The 12,079-nt window shown below is 41.4% G+C and overlaps 1 protein-coding gene across 8 annotated transcripts in view; it reads right to left on the reverse strand.

The window, feature by feature from the left end:
* Nucleotides 1-12,079, reverse strand: part of RAP1GDS1 (Rap1 GTPase-GDP dissociation stimulator 1) — a 98,208-nt gene that overhangs the window by 61,457 nt on the left and 24,672 nt on the right. The window lies entirely within an intron of this gene.

Genomic DNA, 12,079 nt, shown 5'->3' on the forward strand with positions numbered 1-12,079 from the left:
CACAGCAGCCAGTTGGCTACAGGCCACACACTCACTTCCACCACTACTACCAAGTCACACAACAAGCAAAAGGCATTCTAAACTCGGTATTAGGGCAATACTTTTATTAGGGCAACAAAAATGCCACAAAACACTGGGCATTTTGAGTTCTTCAGACTCTTCATCAGGCTAGATTAGGAGCAGCGACTCCAACCCTGGTTTGAAGAGCCATTTGGCGCCTAGCTTATATATCCGAGTTTCTTACACTGGAGATAACTGACAGTGGAACCATGAAGTCTGCACTCAGTCACTGTTCCTTCTTCCAAGCAGCCTTTGGTGCAACCAGAAACCTGCCTAGCACCCAACGCCTCATTTTAATGTGCTACCTTCTCCCACACTGCAATTTAAGGACTATGACCAGATGCAGGCTCCATGGTTTCACCATCAGCCTATTTTCTTTCCCCCTCTCCTTTGTCTTATTTCTAGCCTGGTGAAGAACTCAAAAGTTTGCACACTATAGTTATTATATTCTGATATGACATTGATTCTAGAATTTTTGATTTATTTATTACATTGATATCATCACTTTCATCCAAAGACTTAAAGTTAGCCTATATTGTGCTCTCTCACACAATAATTGATTATACAGGACTAAAGCTGGAATCAGAAAATATTATTTGTAGTTATTTATTTTTTAAAAAAATCTTCACCATCATAGAAGTCATCTCATACATTGACCCTGTACAAGGGTAGCTATATTGAGGTTAACCCTAACCCTATAACATAACCAATTATTACAGAATCAATTGCCAAACACAACTGTATAGTTGCTGTGTTCTGGATACAGAAGCAAGTGAGCTACTTTTTTCCATTTTGTGTGAGAATGAGGAAGCTTTCAGGAATGAAAAAGAAAGAAGCCAAGAAGTCCCAATGATGAAACGAATACTCTGCCCCCTAATCATGTTTTAAAATAGGTTTTCTGTGGATGCACATTTACGTTCCCATAAAGCATGCCTGGCACTAGCACCTTAAATATTCTGTTTATTCAAGAGGCATAGTAAGTGCTAACAGCTGCAGCTTAGTCGTTGTTTTTCCTTCTCTTTGCCAGATGATGACTAACCTTACATATGAATGGCTTAGCCTTTTAAAAAGACACAAGGAATAATTCAGATTCCATGCCCACTAAGACTGTAATCCTAACTCTCCTTATTTGGAAGAAAGTCCTATTGAAACTGAAGGGGAATGAAATGCACACCACAGTGCTAAGTCAGCAAAGCAGAGATATGTCTCCCCCCAAACAATGATAAATACCTCCTATATCTGCTAAGTAACACAATTATTATCCTAATCCAAATCCTGCCATATGACAACTTTGTGGTATGTCTATCTCTTGCAAATGCCAAGGCATGTGAACAACAAAAGTGTAAAGCATTTATTTGTTTATATTTAAAGTATTTTATGCAGTATTCAGGGTAAAAACCATTCCAAGGTAGTTTACAGTGCATAAAATACATAGAAAATTATCTATAAGAAAACAACCAGCAAAATAGTAAACAAGACAGCAGGGGACATCTGTCATTGTAACTCAGCTCAAAAAACATTTTAAACCATTTCAAAATCAGCATAATAAAGCAATCAAGAAAAACAATCAGTTCTTAAACCTTGATTAAGGGGACATTTTCACCTCAGCAGGGGGACGCGGGTGGCGCTGTGGGTAAAACCTCAGCGCCTAGGACTTGCCGATCGCATGGTCAGCGGTTCGAATCCCCGCGGCGGGGTGCGCTCCCGTCGTTCGGTCCCAGCGCCTGCCAACCTAGCAGTTCGAAAGCACCTCCGGGTGCAAGTAGATAAATAGGGACCGCTTACCAGCGGGAAGGTAAACGGCGTTCCGTGTGCTGCGCTGGCTCGCCAGATGCAGCTTGTCACGCTGGCCACGTGACCCGGAAGTGTCTGCGGACAGCGCTGGCTCCCGGCCTATAGAGTGAGATGAGCGCACAACCCTAGAGTCTGGCAAGACTGGCCCGTATGGGCAGGGGTACCTTTACCTTTACCTTCACCTCAGCATTCCACAGCCAGCAGGTTAAAATATGTCTGTATTTGGATAATAGTAATGCCTATACACATTAGGTAAGTATATGGAATTGGAATTGTTAGCTTGAATAATGATATAGTACACCTTTTATTTTTATTTTATTCAATTAAGCTGTTCCTGAAGAAGATGAAGAAGAACTCCATAGCTACAGGATTGCTAACCAATGGGGCATCCACATGAGGCAATCTAAGATATAGTTGCTTCAATTCCACTTCTTCCTTGCTGTAGATAATTGAACAGTCTCATTTCCTTCGGTGTCTCATATATTTTGAGAGATTCGTAATGGGAGTCCAGTTCAAAGTGACGCACTAGATCAAACAAGTCAGAAGCTCATGGCTTCTTCGGTTGCATTGCACTCCCACCCCTCAGTATTAAACTCTTCCCCCAAAGCTTCCTTCCACTTCTCCTTGTGGCTGATAAGCAACCATCCTGTGTTCTGCTGAGTGCTTGCTAAAAGACAGGGATGATTGGCTGATGTATTTCCTCAAAGTGACTCGAAATGTTTTCCTGAATTGGTAATTTACCTGCTGGTAGAGTCTGGAACCAGTGATTTATAGGGGTGTGTGTGTCCGTCTCAAGAAAAAAAACAGTATGGAGCAGTCTGAATTTAGGATGAGGCAGAGAATGGCAGAGGAAGCAGATGTTTACAGCTGGAGTTAGCTAAAACTGGGTGCAGCTTTTGCTGCAACAATTGTTCTTTCAGAATCTGATGCAAGATTAGAAGTTGGGCTACCAGCTTTAGAAGCCATAAATTCTCTTTTAGAGGAAATTACACACTGTTGCATTCTGGACTTGCTGCTGCTTGGGGAAATAAGGAGCATGTAACCACAAAGCCTAGGGTTTGCCGATCAGAAGGCTGGCAGTTCGATTCCCTGCGACGGGGTGAGCTCCCGTTGCTCGGTCCCTGCTCCTGCCAACCTAGCAGTTCAAAAGCATGAAGTGCAAATAAATAAATAGGTACTGCTCTGGTGGGAAGGTAAACGGTGTTTCCGTGCGTTGCTCTGGTTCGCCAGAAGCAGCTTAGTCATGCTGGCCACATGACCCGGTAGCTGTACGCCAGCTCCCTTGGCCAATAAAGCGAGATGAGCGCCGCAACCTCAGAGTCATCCACGACTGGACCTAATGGTCAGGGGTCCCTTTACCTTTACCTAAAACTATCAAGGATACATATCAAACTTTGCCTTGTTTCCGCAACTTGGTCTCAGATACACCACAATCAAACAACAACACCCAAAAGTCCTTTGCGTTGATGTCCGGTATGGGACCCCCGTATAATACTTTAAAAATTAATTCTGATGTTGCAGAAACGAATTGCTCCAACAAGAAGGCAAGCAGGTAGATTTCTACCTAACAGAAAGATAGAACTGCCAAAATCAAAACAAAGCACAACAATGAAAGAGGCTTGTTTTATAGTATTCCCTCATGCAGAAAGGATCTGGGTTGTATTTTGAGAAAGAGCATATGCCATGAGAAGCATCCTTGTAATTATTCAAATATTATTCCAGTTCTCTAAAGGTACTGAAAGAAGATTCCAAGCACATCTTAATGCAGCAATGTATCTCCTCCAGCTCCCCAAAGTGTTAGTTATGAAAAGCATTTTCACTCCTGTTTTAAGCATCACAAAGGAGTGATATAACAGACCACTAGAGGTGTCTGAGGAAGCAAAAAATTCACTGGCCAGTACCTTTGCAGCGGAAGTCTGAAAGCATCAATTTGGATGAGGTAGGGGAGGGTGGAGTATAAATAAATTATTATTATTATTATTATTATTATTATTATTATTATTATTATTATTATTGGTGTCAGCTAGGGTGCCCACCCCCAAAGCCCACTCTGTCAGGGAAAATTGATTACTTATCAAGACATATGAAAATCAATCTGTTCCTCACCCCAGAACTACTATACATCTTCTAGTCCTTGAAGTGCCTCTCTGCAACCTACCTAGAATCTGAGTTGAAATGTGGACCTCTGATGTCATCAAATCCTCAGAAGTCCTGATACAGACTGGGCCACCTGCAATTTGCATTTTCGAAAAAAAATTGTTTTGGAGTTTTTGGCAATGCAAATTGCAGGCATGCAGAGCAGTTTAGATTAGGACTACTGGGTGGAAGCAAACGATCAAACCTCCTCTACTTCCCCATTTCAAAGCCCTTTTGCAAACAGTCTTTTGCTGCTCTTTAAACTTTCAAAAACTGTCACATTTGGCCCAATAGGAGATAAGGTATGCTGCCCAGAAAAGGTATTTTCCACTCTGATGAACACAATACAGAGTTAGAATGGGAAGGTCAGCTTCCTATTTGACTTAACTAAAAGATCAGTCCAGAAACATCCAATATTACTGGATATACCGCATTTTTCGCCCTATAGGACGCACTTTTCCCCCTCCAAAAATAAAGGGGAAATGTGTGTGCGTCCTATGGGCCGAATGCAGGCTTTCGCTGAAGCCTGGAGAGTGAGAGGGGTCGGTGTGCACTGACCCCTCTCGCTCTCCAGGCATCGGTGCGCACCGACCCCTCTCGCTCTCCAGGCTTCAGGAAGCTATCCACAAGCCTTGGGAACCTGGCGGGAGTGCCTGCCGGGCTCCCAAGGCCTGCTGGCAGCAGCCTGCAGCCCGAAGCACGGGGCACGCTCCGGAGCGAGCCCCGCGCTTCGCACAGATGTCTGCAAGCCTTGCGAGCCCAGAAGGAGTTCCCGCCGGGCTTGCAAGGCTTGCGGATAGCAGCCTGTTCTGGGGGCTGGGGTCGGGGGAAGCTTGGGCTTCCCCCGCCCCAGCCCCGCGGCTGGGGGGAAAAATATTTATTTATTTTTATTTCCCCCCCAAAAAAAAACGAGGTGCGCCCTACGGGCCAGTGCACCCTATAGGGCGAAAAATACGGTATTTCTCCTTTTAAATTGATGTGAGCAACTTTGGAAGACAATTAGCTGAAAATTGGAATACACATAGAATACATAATAATATATTTACCTATAATAGTAAATAAATATAAGTCTGTCAATCCAAGTAGTAAGTGGCCAATCTTGACTACTCCAGAACTGCTACAAGAAGACATGCCTTCTTATCATGCCTCTACTGCAGAGAAGTTTTTTATGTTCCTAGAGGTGTCAAGATAATGTTCCCGTCTGCTTTCTGAATTCAGAGGCAATGTATCTGACTTGGCTTATCTGCCAATTTGGCTGCAATGAATTCTTGCTTAAGAAAGCTGCAGGGCTTGAAAACTTTGTGGCACTGTCAGAAATATACTGGCGTTTTCAGCTACAAAAACCATTTCCCCAGGAAAATAATATTGAGAGAAGTTGAGTGTCCGTTCCAGATAAGGATGCTCTCTGTCCGTTAATTTTCTGAGCAGAGTAAAATGGGGAGTTATTTTATATATACTTCATACATGCTACCCCAATAAACAGTCTTGTATAGTTACAGTATTTCCTGTCTAATTTATCTTCATGAAAAACTATCCGTGAGGTAGGTTAGGCTAACAGACAGTGACACGCAAAAGAACACCCAGTGAATTTCATGGCTGAATCAGAATTTAAATGAGGCGGCTGAGAAGGCATAGCCTCATTAGTACATGCAACTCTACAGACGAATATCAGGGTTAATAAAACTACAGTTAATGATCGTGTTTTATTTTAATAATGATCTCCTCTCTGCTTCATGAGATAAAAAGTGGTTAGAGGACGAAAGTGTTAGGTAGCAAGAACATGTCAAGAGTAGGGTGGTAACAAGGCGGGTGTAATGAAAACAATGGAAAAAAACACACAAATTCTTAAAGGGCCAGTGTGGTGTAGTGGTTAAGAGCGGTAGTCTCGTAATCTGGGGAACCGGATTCGCGTCTCCGCTCCTCCACATGCAGCTGCTGGGCCAGTCACACTTCTCTGAAGTCTCTCAGCCCCACTCACCTCACGGAGTGTTTGTTGTGGGGGAGGAAGGGAAAGGAGAATGTTAGCCGCTTTGAGACTCCTGAAGGGGAGTGAAAGGCGGGATATCAAATCCAAACTCTTCTTCTTCTTCTCTTATCCATGGAAATAAAATGCATTCTGTTGCAATTTATAAATAATAATTATAGGTCACAAAACAACAATATAAAGGACTGGATCCAAAGATGTGCAATCAGAACTTTGCTTGTGCAGCAGAGTTGTTTTACTTCCTAGTCCTGCTGTGATGTCTTACCCTCTTCAGGATCATAAAACAAGAATAACATGAGGTATAATGCAGTAGAGGTCTAGACTTGGAAGACAGAATCAGATGAAATTGTGGGACAGCAACCCTATGCCAGCAGCAGTGCCGTCCACTCATGCAAAGGATGTTCAATATCCCAGCCAAGGAATTCGCTGATACTATCAACATGCAGCACTGATCACACTTTAATGGCCTTGTTCAGACACATTAACAGCCTTGTGAACAAGTGTCTGGCTCATGCACTCCCTCATCCAATCTTCGCTTCTGGCATGGCCACAAGAAGATCAGAAACCTCTGCTTCTGCTTTCAGTTACCCAAAGCTTGGCGTTACATCCAAACACTAAACTGTGGTTAGCTTTAACTATGGTTTACTGAAACACGCCAGCTTCATAAACCACACGACTTGTTCCAGTATGCCATAATTTAAGACTATCCACAGTTTGCTGAGCTTAAGACATACGTAATGCTAAACTGTGGTTAGTTAAAAACTGAAGCAAAACATTCTGATCTTCTTGTGGCCAAGGACAAGGGGTCACAAGTCCTTCAAATAAACACACTTTGGGATTATGTCCAAACACGGCTATTGCTTCACTAATATAACAAGCTTGAAATCAGAAGCAGAAATACTGGTAGTCATCAAAAGGATTATAAATAATTTATGCCACTTAGAATATATTGTTCTCTCTATAAAAGACATACAAGGTGTAATGCAACAAACATGACAATAAAAGCTGAAGGGTCTGTGTAGCTTTTCTGGTAAACAAAAAGAGAATGAAGAATTTTACTTTGCCTAATGTCTTATAGCTTGCTTATTGGAGAACAGCAAACATCAGCAACCTTGCAAATGAGCTTAGAAAAGTTACAACCAAAGTGGTTGCTAGCTCTACCAAAAAATGTCCAAGGCAATATTTATTGGGCTAATCCCCATTTCTGAGTGAGAGATTAGCCATTATTATTATTATTATTCCTCCTAGATTTCATCTACTGGATTTTAACTGGATATTTTATGTTTGTTTTCAATCAAACATTACCCTCTAGTCAAGCTTTCATTTTTCAGAGTCTTGGGGATTTTCATTTATTTAAGTAAATAAAATTGGCACAGCCATGTTTATTTGCTTTGCAAGATATATACATCTTAAATCGAGCAACAACAACAAAGCTCTGGAGAAACAGGGGGCATGGGCAGATTGCTAATTGGGGTTTGGGGAATGCTTTTTAAACTGGCATTAGGAACAAAAGGCGTCTGCAATGGGTAAAGACAATCTAAAATCCTTTGTAATCATAGCTAAATCTACATCAGAATAAATTGCTCACAACAAAAGACTCTTCAGCAGGTAGTAATCAATCAGCCATGGTAAGCAAAGAAGGAGGGATGCAGTCTACAGATCTTAGGTACAGAATTAGTTTCATTAAATAGCGAGGGCATGAGCAATGCACTGCTTGTTGTCATTTGGGGGAAAAACAAAACTATTCTGATGTATCCCAATGGATAGACCTTTCATTGCTAGAATAATAATCTATAGAACTATAGCAAAGAATCTGTATCTCTATGCCAGACTCTTCACCGAAGGAATTATGCAAATACAGGCACAGCAAAAAGAGATCCATTTTCAGGCATTCACAAATGTGGACATGCTGGTGGAAACATGCCAGAATTAGTGAAACCAACAACATGTAAATTCTCTCTGGCTTCATTCTTTCCTCAGGGGACAGCCCAGCTAATTATCATCTTCTGCAGAAGAAACATGTTTTAAGGTACAGTGCTGTGATTCATTTCACCACATAAGAACTGTGAAGTTGCCAGCTAAGGAATCATCTTAGCTTTTAAGGAATCGTCTTAGCAAAGAAAATGATAGCTGCAGACAAGGGCTGTTATCACAAGCCATTCCCCTCCATTATGGGAAAATGCAAAACCAGGGTGCAACTTCAACAACGTCTCATACCTCACAAAAAAACAAAACAAGATATTATTTCAGATTTGAGCTAGCCAAGCACCAAAGTAAGCTGGATTTTGGGTAGTTAGCTTCTTCCTGCTGAGACTACTAAAGAATATAAATGAATATGGGTGGAATTGCCAACTTCCACTAAAAATTAAAACAAAAAAATAGCATATACTCATTTAGCATCACAAAGTCTGCCACCACACATATACACACACTTACTTATTTCTGCAATCTATCATTGATTCTGAAGTTCTAATGCCACAGGTGAACTTACAGGCTACTCCTCAATGTTACAGCTTTTGTCACTTATGCACACCATCAGTTACACTAAGGATGGGGAACCTGTGGCCCTTCAGATGTGGTTCCCTCTTATTAACCTATCAAAGATCTGGAGCAGCTACTAACTGAGCAGACAGGTGACTGTATTCTTTCTCAAAGCAGTGGCACATGGGACAAATTTGGCCATGCACAGGTTTCCAATTTGGTTCACGAGGCCATTTCCCTCCAAACAGGGCCACCAGCCCCACACCTGATGTGACATTAGATGTGGGGCTGGTTAAGAAGTGGATGGATTGGCTGCATGACCAAGTTCCCTGCAGAAAGGAGTCATGCCAGCCTTATGCTCATCACTCTGCCAGGTCTATGTGCAAAGGTTGCCAAGCGCCAACTGTCTGTTAAGTGTCTGGGAACTGCTGCATAAGGGATTTTTTTTTATTTTTTAAAAATTGTAATGCCTCGTATTTTTTTCCATGTAACATTTTTACAAATCCGTTTCATTTGTTGAGACATTAGGGGGAGAAGAAAAAAAAGGGAGGAAGGGGGGTGGAGGGAGGGAAGATGGATGGGGGTGGGGTCAGGTGGCGATGTTTCTATTATGCTTAATGTATGGAGAGTTTGGTGTCAGCGTTGCTTGTGTTGTTCACTTGTGTTCCTTTGGTGGTGAGAGAGGTTGGGTTTGGCCTTGGGTGTGACTGTTTGTTTGTGATTGGCTGTGGTGATCTTTGCTTTCGTGTGTGAGTGGAGTGGGTGGGTGTTTTGGATCAGGTTGGCCATATTGATTTGTATGCTGTTGGTGGATTATTGTCATTGTCTTGTTGGGCTGTATATGTGATAAAGGGGAGCCTTCTTCTGTTTGTCCCCGTGTCAGTTTCAGTTTATTGGTTGGTTAATTTTTCTAGTAGGGCTGTTTCCCATACTATTTGGTACCATTGGTCCATGTTTACGCCTGTTGTTTTTTTTTAAATAAATTTTTATTGAAGTTTTACAAAAAAAAAAAAACAATTCACAGAATAAAAAGCCATAGATAAAAATAAACATTACAAAAAAGGAGAACACAAAGAATACACAAAAGAAAAACAACAGCTAATTAAGAAAAGCTAAATTTAGAATAAGAAATAAAACAAATCCATTTTTCCCAGTATCCTCAAATTCATGTGCTTATGTTCTTGACCTCCTCACACCTCCCCCCTTTTGTATTCCCGTTTACATACTTGATTCAGCAAATTCTTACCCTTTTTCAAATATTTTAACTTTATACCATAACATATTATACGTCGATATTTTTAACCATTTATCAATACCTTTTTTTACATAATCTTATTAACTTTTGTCACTAATTACCATTTATTACCAATCCAAGCATAATTTTAACCTTCATTAATTTTATAGTATTTCTGAAGATAGTCTTTAAATTTCTTCCAGTCTTCTTCCACCAACTCTTCTCCCAGGTCTCGGATTCTGCCAGTCATTTCCGCTAATTCCATATAATCCATCAGCTTCATCTGCCACTCTTCCAGGGTGGGTAGCTCTTGTGTCTTCCAATACTTTGCGATGAGAATTCTTGCTGCTGTTGTTGCATACATGAAGAAAGTTCTGTCCTTCTTTGGCACCAATTGGCCGACCATGCCCAAGAGAAAGGCCTCTGGCTTCTTAAGGAATGTATATTTAAATATTTTTTTCATTTCGTTATAAATCATCTCCCAGAAGGCCTTAATCTTTGGGCATGTCCACCAAAGGTGAAAGAATGTTCCTTCATTTTCTTTACACTTCCAACATTTATTGTCGGGCAAATGATAGATTTTTGCAAGCTTGACTGGTGTCATGTACCACCTGTATATCATTTTCATAATATTCTCTCTTAGGGCATTACATGCCGTAAATTTCATACCTGTGGTCCACAACTTTTCCCAGTCAGCAAACATGATGTTATGACCAACATCTTGTGCCCATTTAATCATAGCAGATTTAACTGTTTCATCCTGCGTGTTCCATTTTAGCAGCAAGTTATACATTCTTGAAAGTGTTTTAGTTTTGGGTTCTAACAATTCAGTTTCCAATTGGTCCATGTTTACTCCTGACAGGTCTCTCCAGTGTCTGGTTATGGTGTTTCTGGCTGCTGAAAGTAGGTGGGTTATGAGTTCCTGCATAAGGGAATTTGATAGGTGGGTAGAACCAACCCACTTATCAATCGTCTGACAGGCAAGTGACTGACAGGCAGGGTTGCCCACCTATCTGTCATACCAAGGACTTGTCTACTACATGGAGCAACTTAAAATGGCCTTCATGTGTAAGCTCCACTCACTTTGCACCTTAATTTTTTTGGCAATGGTTGTCACTCAGTGACAGAGCATCTGTCTAGCCTACCTGGCCTACATAAGGTCCAGGTTCAATACCAGTCTTCTCCAGGTAAGGCTGTGAGAGACCCCTGACTGAACCCCTGTTGCCCGTTAGTGTAGACAAAACTGAGGTGGATGGACCATTGGTCTAGCTCAGTTTAAGGCAGATTCCGATGTTGTTAGGTTAGACATCTGGTAGTTCTATACTGTCTACACTGCCTGCAGTTTGAGGCAGCGGTCTCCCTCAGCCCCAACAGGGTGTTTGTCCACCCTGGTGTATAGAAAATTATGGCCCATCACACAATGCCTTCATCACTATACAACACCGAAGTCTGTTTTCCATTGCAGGAGCATACTGCATCTGTATGAAAATGCCCAACTGATAGGATCAACCCAAGGCTTTCCTGGGAATAAAGCTTCTATTAAACTTTCAAACAAGAGTGGTTCAAAGCTTCACTCCAATCAAATGATGAAATTAAAGTGATCCTTTAAAATCCCCAGTATTAACCCTATTTCATTCTTTCCCCGTAACTTTACTGATATCCTATTAAATCTCTGCAGTTCTAAGTGGCCATTAACCTTCCGGATACATCTGCAGTTTCATTTCAAGAGAGCTGTATGATGCCAAAAGCAAGTGATAGTGATTATTTTCAGAAAACACGTTCCAGCCCACATGCGCAGCTGGGTGAATCACCACACTTCAATATTCGAGATTTTATTTTTTTAAAGCTGGCTGATAAATGTTTGAGATGACGAGCTATTGTTACAATTTCAAAACCTACTTAGCAGAAAACAAAGCAAGCAAGCAATGAAGTTCGGCTGCAGAAGTGAAACTGTACCTATGTGGGCTGCAGAACTATAAAATGTGTGTTTTCCCATTTAGAACAGGGATGAGGAACCTGCGGCCTGCCAGATGTTTTGAATCCCCATCAACCCAATCTGCATGAGCAAAACAAGCTGAAAGGCATAAACTGGAATGACCAATCGATTCCTAAACTGGAAATACGTCTAAGGCCCCCCTTAGATTGATTGGTATCTGATTACTAAAGTATAGATTTAATCATGACGTGATCATCCAACCATTGTTCAAAAGCCTCCAGTAAAGGATAATCCACCACCTTCTGAGATTATTCATCCCACTGATAAACAGCTCTTGTTGTCAGAAAGTTCTTCCTAATGTTTAGTTGGAATCTCCTTTCCTGTCATTTGAATCCAATGGTTCGGTTCCTACCCTCGGGAGCAGTAGAAAATAAGCTTGCTCCCATTTGAATAT

Source organism: Podarcis filfolensis, assembly GCF_964270895.1.
Source record: "Podarcis filfolensis genome assembly, chromosome: 9".
In the NCBI taxonomy this organism is placed as follows: Eukaryota; Metazoa; Chordata; class Lepidosauria; order Squamata; family Lacertidae; genus Podarcis; species Podarcis filfolensis.